Raw genomic sequence first — 13,463 nt, 5'->3', positions numbered from 1 at the left:
TAGAGGGGGGGAGAAACATAAGATCCAAGTAGAATAGCAAAGCTCGCGATACATCAAGATCGTACCACCTCAAGAACACGAGAGAGAGAGAGAGAGAGAGATCAAACACATAGCTACTGGTACATACCCTCAGCCCCGAGGGAGAACTACTCCCTCCTCGTCATGGAGAGCACCGGGATGATGAAGATGGCCACCGGAGAGGGGTTCCCCCTCCGGCAGGGTGCCGGAACGGGTCTAGATTGGCTTTCGGTGGCTACAGAGGCTTCTGGAGGTGGAACTCCCGATCTATTGTGCTCCCCAATCGTTTTAGGGTATATGAAGATATATAGGCGGAAGAAGTACGCCAGGGGGGGCACGAGGGTGGAGGGCGCGCCTAGGGGGTGGGTGCGCCCCCCTACCTCGTGGCTTCCTCAAAACTTCCTTGACGTGGATTCCAAGTCTTCCGGGTTGCTTTCCTTCCAAAAATAAGTTCCGTGAAGTTTCAGGTCAATTGGACTCCGTTTGATTTTCCTTTTCTGCGATACTCTAAAACAAGGTAAAAACAGAAACTGGCACTGGACTCTGGGTTAATAGGTTAGTCCCAAAAATCATATAAAATAGCATATAAAACATTCAAGGTTGATAATATAATAGCATGGAACAATTAAAAATTATAGATACGTTGGAGACGTATCACCCACGCCCGCGCGCTCGCCTCGCCCACGTGATCGCCGCTCTCCCATGCCCGCACTCCGCCACGCTCGCCAAGGAGCTACTACATGCCGCATGCGGAGGTGGTGTGCGTCGTCATGGGTGGGTCAGGAGCAGAAGAGAGAGGATGTAACATCCACGGATGACCGTGAGAGCTCCTACTGAGCTCCCATTCCCATGCGTCAAATTACCCTCTAAAGCGAACGTGGGGAGTCGAACCCATGACCGCTCGCTAGATAGAAGCGTTGCTAGCCACTAGAGCTAGCGACTCTGCGACTGGGTATGGCTACATTGCAGCACTATAGTTAAGGTACTATGTACACATGCATTTCCAGGCTTTTTGAAACTACATTTATCAGGAAAAAAACTCTAAACAAATTTTCTTTAAAAATTGAATAAAGTTTGAAAAATGTGAACAAATTTAGAAATTCCAACAAACTTTTAAAATGGGAAAAATTATTGAAAGCATGAACAAAAATTATGAAATTCAAAATGATGACTATTTTTAAATATTAATTGAGCATTTTTGTACACTGAACATCTTCATGATATACGCTAAAAAATATTTAAACACAAATTGAACATTTTGTGATGTACTCCAAACAATATTGAAATACTCATTGAACATTTCTATGATATATGCCGAACAATTTTAAGATACACAATGAACATTTTTTAAAATATGTTAACATTTTCTTAATATAGGGTGAACATTTCCTTAAATATACGAACATTTTTGTATATAAACACGCAATGAACTTTGTATAATGCATGAAAATAAATAAAAATAAAAAAATAATACAGAAAAGAAAATAAAATAATGTAAATATAAACAGAAATAGAAAAAAAGGAAAGAAACAGAAAAAAATAAGTAACAGCAGAGCGGCCGTTTGCCGGCCTAAACTGGGTCGTCGAGAGGCCAGACTTTAGCGAAGCCACGTTGTTTTGACGCTCACGAGCGTCAAATAGGATATGCGGTTGATCATGTGTTGCGCCTTGGACACGAGCTGATCTCGTCTATTTTGATTTTGATTTATACTTCTGAAAATAATGTTCAAATTTGATTCAATGTGTCACAAAAAAGTCGGGTTTAAACTTTTACATTGTGATGAAGGTGTTGCTCAAAGTATGCTTTGGTATATTTAGTCCCTCTCAATACTTGATGGCTTAGTTACCTTATTTGTCAGAAGGTTGGTTTATTTTCCTTTGAAAAATATACCGTTGATCCAGTTCATAAGGGAATCATGCAACAGCAGCTGTTATTATGCTTGTCAATTTTATAAGTAAACTGCAAGATAAATGTGTCATTGCTATTGGGTCTAATTTATAAGTAAGCTATTGTTATGCTTGTCAATTTTATAAGTAAACAGGAGAAGTTGTCATCGTTGTCACTTGATCTTCAGGTTCCAGCGACTTCTCAAACTTTTACTTTTCATGTTTACAGGATTAATAATTGGGATCCATGTTTGAGCGACTTTGTAGAAGTGCGTTCACTTTAGCTAGCTTTCTGGTGTAATTTCCGGTGTGATACCCGTAGACTGTTTTTGGCATATTCACTTCATTCGTATTGTCTATTGTTCTAAGTGCACATGAGTGATATTATTAATTATAGCTCTTATCTTGAGTTTACCACAACTTTTGACCATGTCTACATATTGTGATATACTGTTCAGCATTAGTGTGTTGCAGAATTTGCTCAATATCAAACATTTAATGTTCGTACATTGGTGTGTACACTGTTTTTGTGATATGGAACATAACTCTATTCGAAGACGAAGTTTATACTGAATTTTCAATATTGTCAATCTATTATATAATTAAGACAAAAGACAAATAAGCTACCACGTTAATCCACATATGCTAAAATTTTATTATCCATTGATTCTGATTAAAACGGTCAAGATTGAAAGATGAAAAAAATTTACGCAGAACATCTCTTAGGTACAATTCTTTGTTGGCACGTACAGAGGGTCCATCGTGGAAAACAAAAGGAGTTCTTTTTTTGGCACCTACAAACGAGTGCATCATTGGCACGTATAGAACCAGGTCACGTGAAAAGGAGTTTTTCTTTGGCACCTACAAACGAGTACATCATTGGGACGTATAGAACCAGGTCACGTCATAGAAGGAAATACTTCTTCATCTTCTAATATATCTCTGGGTCCCCTCAAAAAATATATCAATATCTCTCGGACAGATTACACGTACATGGTGGAGGAACCATAAGGTGCTCACGGTCTCGAACACATAAACACAGACGAGAAACAAGATCGGCGCCGAGCACATGAACACAGTCATCTCCCAATTGAATAGAGGCTTGCCTACAAACCCTAGGAATATGATCTGATCAGGAATGCAGTCTCGCCACTAGAAATCAGCGGGCGGGAGCAAAGGTACGAGTACGACAGAGCAAGTCGAAGCAGTCATCCCATGGCCGACGCGGAAGAAGCGGCAGCGGCGTCAAAGACGCCGCAGGCGATGAGGTAAACCTACAGCCGTCTCACTGAAGCTATAATTGAAGCCTAAGATGTCAAAATTTAAATATAGGGCCATGCACTTACAAATAGATGAATTTGTTTGCACATGACGTCGCCTCCGACGGTGACTACAGCATGAGAACGTAGCAGGACTCGAACGCATCAACATAGACAAGAAACAAATTTGGCTCCAAGTTTAAAAATCCAGCCGTCTCCCGATTGAATAGAGCATTGCCATCAACACCTAGGAATATGATCCAACAGGGACAAAGTCTCGCGGCCGGAAATCAGCTGGCGGGAGCAAAGGTACGAGTGCGACAGATGGTGTTGAAGCAGCCATCCCATGGCCGACGTGGACGTATGCATCAAAGAAGTGGCGGCGGCTGGAGAGACAATGCCGACGATGAGGTAAGCCTACAGGCTACAGCCATCTCATTGAAGCTAGCAATTGAAGCCTGGGATGTCAAAATTTGAATATAATGTCAATGTAAACATATGCAGTTACAAATAGATCAATTTGTTTCAAAAGCTAATTTCTGTGTGATTGCTGAAGTCTGCACATAGCATAATCACCCGCGCTGACTACATGTGAGAACGAAGCAGGACGTTGCATGCGACCTAGCATGAACGTTTCCATGTTATATCACAACAGTCACCCTCACGTCACAATTGGGTGTGCGCGTGTCCACCGGACCATGCTCGCCTGATATATTTACCTGTAATTCACGTAAAAAAAAATAGTACTACCAATGAGAGGTACCCCCCCCCCCCCCCCCCCCACACACACAAAATGAGAGGTACATCCAACCTGATTTCGTGCATGAACGTGAGCGTCAACTAAAAATTCAGATAAACAACAGCTCAGTTTCAATTTGGTTAGAATATAAGTTGTCATAAAATAACAAGGACGATGAAAAAACTATCACAAATATTTAGAGTATGAATAATATATGGTAATATTTATGTGGCCTTAGATGTCAGGCCATATAGAGTAAGTTTTTGATGTACATATGAATTGTGTGCCAGATTGGCAAAGCGTAGAGACATGGGCCAGCAGCACAATTTAAAGGATTCCGGAAGCCACTACGGATTATCTCCCGACTCTTTTTTTTTTATGTTTTTAGGAAAGCGGCCGGACTGGACATCAATATCTGCATCCATTATTGCCTTCATGAGAAGCACGTGCGTGTGAAGGAAGGTTATTTTCATGGCATGCACATAAACCAGTTTGGTTGAATCTGCAATACATGTACATATTTATCTAATAATAAGGATTTCTCTAACTCATAAGATTAATAAAATAGGAATAGAAAATGATGAATTGCAAAATCATATTGACCTGATTTTTTTATTTTACTTGGTTGCACCGTAGCTCAAAATTTTATTTTCTAGAGATTTGAGTAGGATGGAAAGTTATGTTATTTTTTTCAAATTTGTATCTTCAAAATTTAAATAAAAAATACAAAAAATCAAAGTGTCCCTATGGAAGTGAGACATAATTTAATGCTATAGCAGATATAGACTTAAGATAGATAAAATCTTCAATAGGGAGGATACATTCATATCTACTTCTCACCATAATCTATTATATGCAGCCGAATTAATTTTGAAAGATACGTGAGTCATGGGCTAAGTATATTAGTGCCAAACTGTGCATGTCTAAGCTATAAGCTATATATGCAACTTTTTTAGGTGAAGTATAATGGTGTTCACTGATTAAATCTAAAATACTACATCACTTTGATATAAGCATTTGTCTACGTATATCATTACGGTGGCTCAAAGTGTTATAAAAATGCCTAATTGGACAAAACAACAAAGCTTATGTACCAAGAATATGTTACATTTTTTTCTCTCACCAGAATCAATCATATGCACATGAATTAATTCTGAAAGCAGTATGAATCTTGACTAAATACTGCAATGTGCAACACTATATGGGTATATAAGCATAAGTTCTAGACAATTATATTTCAGTTGGCATTATAATGTTAAAATATATGTTTTAGCAACATATATTGTTACATCAGTTGGAAGCGACCAAAAAGTGGTTGATCCCGAAGAATCAAAGCTAACCATTCCAAATATTATTAAAAGTAGTAGTTGCTGGCGCAACAAATGAGGAACTATGTTTGCTTCATTGGAATTATATAGGACAATATTTTTTCGACAAGTTACAAACAGTGAGCTCAAATCTAATTGATAAATATTGTAAAATTCCAAGCATCTCCTTTCATTCTCTCCTTGCATCCTCTTAGTAGTTCATCTTTCAGTGTATTGCTGCAAAATGCATCTTTCGTAGCAATTCATGTATTTTACCCATGTCCATATGAATTTACATCCATGTGTTAATGAGAGTTCCATGTCAAGTATATTAAGTTTATTCAGATGGGAGAACAATTTTGATATCATAGAATATAATCAAACCATGTCAAGAGTTAATGAGACAGAACAATATATAAATTTTCAATGAGGATATGTATATGATTATATTGCTTTATATGACCAAGACATTAGCATGTATGAAAATATCTTTTGGCGTGACATTCCAAATGAAAAACACAACTACGTACAGCCAATATGTAGGTGGAAGCTAAATATTAATGTTTACATTTAGTTTCCGGTTGAATAATAAACACCAACAACTGATTTTTAAATCTTTGCCATATGGACTACTATATAACACAATAACATACAAATCTAGCCGCGCAAATGCGCGGGTCATCCCGCTAGTTAATAAGTAATAACAATCGACGACATAGGCTATGCCTTAACGTGGGCGTGGGGGGCATCTCCAGGGCGGCATAGGCCTGACGATGCGCGAGTACGGCCTCTCCGCCTACAACGTTCTGGACGCCACCATGGTCAAACGCCCACGGGAATCTGCTAGCGAACAAGAAGGCCATGGGGGGGGGGGGGGGATTTCAGGATCGTGCTGTCATGGAAGGTGAGGCTCGTGCAGGTCCCACCAAAGGTGACCTTCTTCAAAGTTGCCAAGACCATGGACCAGGGCGCGGTCAACGCGGTCACCAAATGGCAAACGCTCGCAGCCTCGCACCGGCGCTCCCCGACGACCTCAGCGTACATGTTGTCGTACAAAATCGTCAGGCCAACTTCGAAGGCCTGTACCTCGGCAAGTGCAATGAGGTGGTGGCGACGATGTTCAGTCGGTTCCCGGAGCTCGGCGTGACGCGTGCCGACTGCAAGGAGATGATTTGGCTGCGGTACACGGCGTACATAGACTTCGGCGACGCCGTCAACAGCACGCCGCTGGAGATGCTCCTCCTCAACCGGTCCACTACCCTAGGTCCCTTCATTAAGAACAAGTCCAACTACGTCAAGAAAGCCCTCACCAAGGAGACGTGGGAGAAGATCTTCCTCTGGCCCAACGGTGCTGCCACGGGGCAGCTTATCCTGGAGCCTCACGGCGGAAGAATGGGCCGCATCGCCGCTGACGACACCTTGTTCCCGCACCGGATCGGAGCAGCGTGCTCTACAATATCCAGTACGTGGAGCTCTGGAACGACAAAGGGGCTGGATGCAACGCTACACCGAATTGGATCGGGAGTCTATACGACTTCATGGCCCTGTTCATGAGCAAGAACCCGAGGGGCGCCTACGTGAACTACCGAGACCTCGACATTTGTGTGAACGGAGACTACTTCCGGAACGAGCAGAGCGTGCCGCCACTTGCCTTGGGCTAGTGTCAAGTAGGAAGCTAGCGTAACCCGCCAAACTATTTTAGAACTTGTGGTCAAACTGTGCAAACCAATTGAATTTGACCATATTGTAACTCCCAATAATTCCGATGAGCTAAAAAAGGTATTAACATGGGTCTGTATATTCTTGTGAATAGTTTAGGTTGCTTATCACATGTGTCACATAGTACCATAGGTCTGTCTCTAGCTCAGACGACTAAGAATTACCCGTTAGTTGTTCCATCACAGCTAATATTCCGGTTCATTCCAACGGTGTATACGCTTGGGAAAATATCTGGTGCACCGAAGCTTGTGGTGTTACCGATGCACCGAAGTCACATTGTGCTTTTAAAATGTTTAAAAAAATGTAAAAAAATTAGCACGCTTGCACAGCAACAATGTAGATTGTCACAAAATTTCAAGTCAAATTTTGAAACATAACTCCAAAAACAAAAATGACAAATTCAACACTGAATAGTACATAACATAACTTGGGCTTTAGATTTGGCCCATTATCACACTAATGTCAAATTTGTCATTTTTTATATGAAAAAATATTTCAATTTATTATACGAAATTTTGTGACATCATACCTTGATGTTGTATTAACATGCTAGAATTTTTTTCAGACTTTTGAAAATATTCTATAGCATCTGGTGCATCAGTAGCATCACAACTGTGGGTGCACCGGATACATTCCGTTATGGACTTGTGGGCTTGTGTTTTTGTGTCCATAATTACTTGAATAGGCATGTGTACTTTCATTTTTCTTGGGCTACATAATAGTTTTTGTCTTATTCCTTGATTTTATCAGGCTTCAACGACTAAAAAAGGCCTTTTTCAAACAAGTAAATACAGGGGGGGGGCGTACAAAAATATCTACTACTATTATAAAAGAAAGAAAGGGGCAGATCCAAACAATCATATCCATCCATCATCAAAATCTAATGGCCTTTAATCATTCTATGTTTAACGCTATCAACCACGCAATAAGCCACGGTCTATCGATGCCCCGCATTAAAAAAGAAAGGAAACCGCCCACTCGCACGACCTCCTTCTCCCCGCACGACCTCCTCCTCCTCCTGCAGGCCGCAGCCGCGCCGTTCGCCTCCCGCAGCCGCGCCCTTCACCGCCTCCTCGCGCTGCCAGAGCCACGGGAAGCGGCCGCGGGTCGCCGGGAGCCTCCCCAGCCGCACGACCTCCTCCTCCTCCCCAGCCGCGGCTCGCCGGGAGCCTCCCCTGCCGCCGGAGCCGCCCCGCCGCAGCTTGGCCGCCGCCACTTCGCCTCCGCCACTCGACCCCGCCGTGGGACAGCCGTGGGACAGCCGGAGCCGTCGCGGGTGTGAGCTGCCGCCCCGCCCATCCTCTCCCACCTCCCGCCCATCCTCGCCCTCCGCTCGCCGATCCTCTTCTCCGCCGCCCGCCTTCCTCTGCTCCTCTCTGCCGTCGACGATCTCATCCGAGCCAGTAAGTTTTCTTTACATTCAAGTGTGCTTTGTTTGAACAACATGCTTGTGGTTCTGTTCTTTCCACACAAGATAATCTGATACATACATGATCCTTCTGGTTATGCATACATACATGATCCTTCCACACATCAGGAACAATTATTCTGGAACAATTGCCGTATGTGAATTATCATGATCCAACGCCAATGCCACACTCAACCCTAAAAGGGTTACAGTTTATGAGGACATATTGAATTAGTGAGAATTTCAGAAATTTGCAGCCCAAGCAACTCATACATTTGAAGTTTTGTTGCTTACCTTCCCATCCCATTGTGTTGCTATGCTCCTGAATTTGCCTAACTACAGGAAAAGGAGGCCAAAGTTTTGCTATATTGGGTTATCCACAATAGTATCGGCAGCGATGTTTTGTTTTGTCACAACTACTCAAATATATAATATAAATAATCTAAATATATAATCTGCACATTGTAGTTTGAGTTAAAAGAATACCACATTGTAGTTTCAATTAAGAATAAAGAAAACCCCGTGTTTTGTTGTTTCAAGAGATTGAGACATGGGCTGTGAGCAAGCATTATATATTGACACGAAAGGTAGATCTATTTAGATCATGAAGGTTTGCGCACTGTGATGCAAAGGCCGTATGCATCGACCAGGCGAAGGTGGGAAGGTGGGGCTTAGCGGGATGGGTTGAGAGGAGGCAGTGGAGAGAGGAAATGGGAGAGGCGGATGATGAATATAGGATGTTGATAGAATAGATGATTTTGCGCGTGCAGGTTATCTGTTCCAAGGTCTGCTCGGGGTATGCAGCCTTGTTGGAACTACTGGAGTTGGAATCTTCAAAGTTGTAGTTTAATCCTTTCTAATCAATGAATGTTATTGATGGAATTTTCCAACTATGTTCTCGACTATATGGAACCTCTTGCTATTAAACTGAAGTACCAACCATGGCTCTTGGGTCTTCTGTACATGTATGTGTACATTACTTACTAATTGTATATGCACTAGACCGTTCTGTATAGGATGACCCATTTACAGGCATAGGCATACAGAGGTTTCAATTTTGAAATTTGGCAGGCTTAATTAAAGAATTCAATTTCCTCCTATTTTTGTATGGACAAAATGTATGTGCCTCTTAGAAGATGACTTTCTATTCATACAAAGTACTATTTTGTGTGTGTCATGCATAGCCAAGACAACCTAACTATCTGATCTTTGGGATGCTAATTTGTGCACACACAATTAAAACCAGCAGCAACGACAATGTTTCCTGTAAAGATCAATACCTGCTACATCTTCATTGTTTCCTTTGATAATGAATTCTTGCTACAGCTACAGTGGATCCTGTGATGCATTGTGAGGCCTGCAACGTGATTCTGGTTCAGCATGGATAATGTTGATTAGGACTGTAAACATTGTCATGCTTAATTTTAGTTGCTAGATGGAAAAGCAGTGCTGCAAATTTTAGAACTAGGACGTCGTTTCCACGGTTCTATATAGTTATTTGCATTGTACAGTCACAGTTCTAAGCTTAATCTTATTAGTTCTGTAGCATTGCAGATCAGGGTCTTTTTTCCTAGCAGATCAATACCTTTGGTCGGATTTAGCTTATTTGATAGTGAACAAAACATAAATGGTGTGAATATAACGAATAATTACGCGGTGTGACCTATCAAAACTATTAACGTGAATTTTTCAGTTCTCATTTTTACACTTTTTATTCTTCCCTTGAGATCCACTGTTTGCTCTTCTAACAATATAATACTAGCTGTGCACTTGCAGCCCCTTTCAGTTGAGCTGGGTCCTGGTATCCTCGGGAACATTTTTTTGGGAATCCAGGTAAGCTCAGCATGATAAATTGATAATCAGTACATTTCGTTGATTTACTCTTTCTGTGTCACTTGTCACAACCTCATTCCTGTTAAATTTGAAGCGCCCACTAAAAACTATTGCTATTAGATCTAAAGACGATGCACTCTGGGAATTTAAGTGAAAAAAGTTGGGCAATGCATTTAGCATATTTTAACTGTGAACGAGGGACATTCCTGTTAATCATTGGAAGGCCCTCTAAAATATCTCCTTTTATTATTTGCTTCAGCTGTTGGAGATGTTCTCGCAGTCGGAGATCTATATGATGTAAGTTCTTACGATGTTGAATTTTTTTTATGGATATTATTGTACAAAGGATAGCAGCTTTGGGTCTGTGTGCTGGAATTTTGTCTATTTTGGGCATAGCCCAATAGCAGTTTCAGAAATTCCTAATAAATCCTAAAGGCCCACGCAGCCCATTTGTGCAAGGCAAGAGGTGGAACAAAAGTCTAGTCCCACATTGCTAGTTTAGAGGTAGTTGGACCTCTTTATAAGGGAGGTTCTTTCCCTACATGTATGAGCATGAGAACAAGAGGGACATCCACGCGCGCTCCTCCTCCGCCGCACGCCTCGTCACGACGCGGGTTGCGGGAATGAGCTGACGGGTATACGAAAGGTCACGTGGGAGTTGAAACGTTTTTCTGTAGTGGACACTGAATTCGAACGGCGCGCCTCTTCGGCCGTTGCCTGTTCGCTTCGTCTCCCTTCGTTGCTTCACCTCCCGCCGCAGCCTCTTTGCGTCCTTCTCCTGTGCCTATATAAGAGAGGTCGCTCCTCTCCAGAGAGACACACCAGAAGATCCCCTTCCTCTCGCCACAAAGTTCCTGAGCACTGCACTGCTGCTACGATCTTCCCCATCCCGGCTTGCGGCGTGGACCGCAGGTCGGGATAGTAGGCCTCCGAAACCGCACCTTTTGAGTCCTGTACGGGAGAAGGGTGATAAGATTTTTGGGGAGCGCTCAGCGCGACTACTGGCTGCTTCATCACGGACGATCCGGTCGCCAACAACTACTTCCCCGACGTCCACAACCTCCTCGACGACATGGCAGGCGAGGACACCGACCCCAAGTCCAGCGCTTCTGCTGCTGCTATCCCGTACGTGTTCTTGTCTTTCCTGTTAAAGGTTCTGCCGCAGTTCCTTGTTCTAGTCCTTGTCCTACACATGTTAGGTTCTACTTCATATATGCTACTTGCTATACTGTCTGCTTTAGATATGATAGGCTACGGTTCATATATGCAGAAGCTATTTACCTTCTCTCTGTCAGAACGCATGACTTGTTTTATCTCTTCTATATTAGTCATGCTTTATCTAGTATTTCTGTTAATAAAATCATTTGGTAAATTGCTCATATTTCCAACAATCCAAAAACCTTATTATAGGCAATTTACCCCAAGTGGTTTTGCTGCTTCCATGAGACCTCCTATGTTTGAGGGTATCCATTATAAGAGGTGACGCGTGAGAGTAGTCTTATGGTTTCAAACCATGAGTTGCTATGACGCCACTCTCGGCAAACCTGAAGGAGAGCTTGATGCTCAACGGGCACAAGCTTTTCAGAAAATGGATACTCTGTTTAAGGCTACTCTCTTGAGTGTTCTTGGTGAGAACATAGTTGATGCTTATGCGTCAATTGATAATGGAAAAGATATGTGGGATGCACTCGAGGCCAAGTTTGGGGTCTCGGATGCTGGCACTGAGTTGTGCATCATGGAGCAATTCTATGATTACAGGATGACTGAAGAGCGCTCCGTGGTTGAGCAAGCTCATGAGTTACAGTTATTTGCTAGAGAACTTGAGCACTTCAGTTGTATGCTACCAGACAAGTTTGTTGCCGGAGGTATCATCACTAAGCTTCCTCCTTCATGGAGGAACTTTGCCACCTTGCTGAAGCATAAGAGGCAGGAGTTTTCCGTCCCAGATCTCATTGGCACTCTTGATGTGGAAGAAAAGGCGAGAGCAAAGGACACACGTGCTCGAGGTATTGAGGGAGGATCTAGTGCCAATGTGGTACAGAAGCAGAACTTCCAGCCCCACAAGTTCAAGAACAAGGGCAAGTTTGATGGAAAAGCAAAGTTTGATGGGAAGAACAAGGCTGTGCAACACACGAACTTCAAGAAGAAGAATGGCAAGAAGAAAGGTGCTTGTCATGTGTGTGGGGATCCTGATCATTGGGCTCCTAGTTGCCCTAATTGCTATGACAAGCGTCATCCTGGGAAAGGCGGCAAGACCGCTAATGTTGTCATTGGAGACACTGACATGAAGGATGCTGGGTATGGTATATTTCCCACTATTCTTTCAGTATGTCATTCTCCTGACTGGTTGATTGACACGGGTGCTAATGTGCATGTATGCGGTGATATTTCCATGTTTTCGTCTTATCAGACCGCAGGGACTTCAACCGTGCTGATGGGCAACGGTTCAAGTGCTTCTGTTCGTGGTGTTGGCACGGTCGATCTGAAGTTTACTTCGGGGAAGATCGTGCGGCTGAAGAACGTGCATTATGTCCCCTCCGTCAATAAAAATCTTGTTAGCGGATCTCTTCTGTGTAGAGATGGCTACAAGCTTGTCTTTGAGTCGAATAAATTTGTAATATCCAAGTATGGAACCTTTGTTGGTAAAGGCTATGAGTCAGGAGGCTTGTTTCGTTTATCCTTATCAGACGTTTGCAATAAAGTTGTTAATCATATTTGCAACAATAGTGAATCCGATGTGTGGCATTCACGTCTTTGTCATGTTAACTTTGGTTGCATGTCGCGACTAGCGAAGTTGAACTTAATCCCTAGTTTCACCACCGTCAAGGGATCTAAGTGTCAAGTGTGTGTGCAAGCTAAGCAACCTCGTAAGTCTCACACGACTGCGGAAATAAGAAATCTTTCACCACTAGAGCTCATACATTCAGATCTATGTGAAATGAATGGTGTGTTGACAAAAGGTGGAAAGAAATATTTCATGACGTTAATTGATGACTCCACTAGATATTGCCGTGTGTATCTTCTGAAATCTAAGGATGAGGCTTTGAACTTTTTCAAGATCTACAAAGCTGAAGTGGAAAACCAACTTGATCGAAAAATCAAGAGGCTTAGGTCCGACCGTGGTGGAGAGTATTTTTCCAATGAGTTTGATGCTTTTTGTGCGGAACATGGTATAATCCATGAGAGGACTCCTCCCTACTCACCTCAGTCAAATGGGATGGCCGAAAGAAAGAACCGTACTCTAACTGATTTGGTTAACGCCATGTTAGATACATCGGGTCTCTCCAAGGCAT

General features: G+C 42.5%; 1 pseudogene; it reads left to right on the top strand.

Moving 5' to 3' along the window:
- The first annotated feature begins 1,798 nt into the window (after positions 1-1,798).
- On the top strand, positions 1,799-6,871 carry LOC125554740 (annotated as a pseudogene).
- The last annotated feature ends 6,592 nt before the right edge of the window (positions 6,872-13,463 follow it).

Source organism: Triticum urartu, chromosome 4, assembly GCF_003073215.2.
Source record: "Triticum urartu cultivar G1812 chromosome 4, Tu2.1, whole genome shotgun sequence".
In the NCBI taxonomy this organism is placed as follows: Eukaryota; Viridiplantae; Streptophyta; class Magnoliopsida; order Poales; family Poaceae; genus Triticum; species Triticum urartu.
Note: the sequence above shows the minus strand (reverse complement) of the source record. Positions and strands in the feature narration are given on the sequence as shown.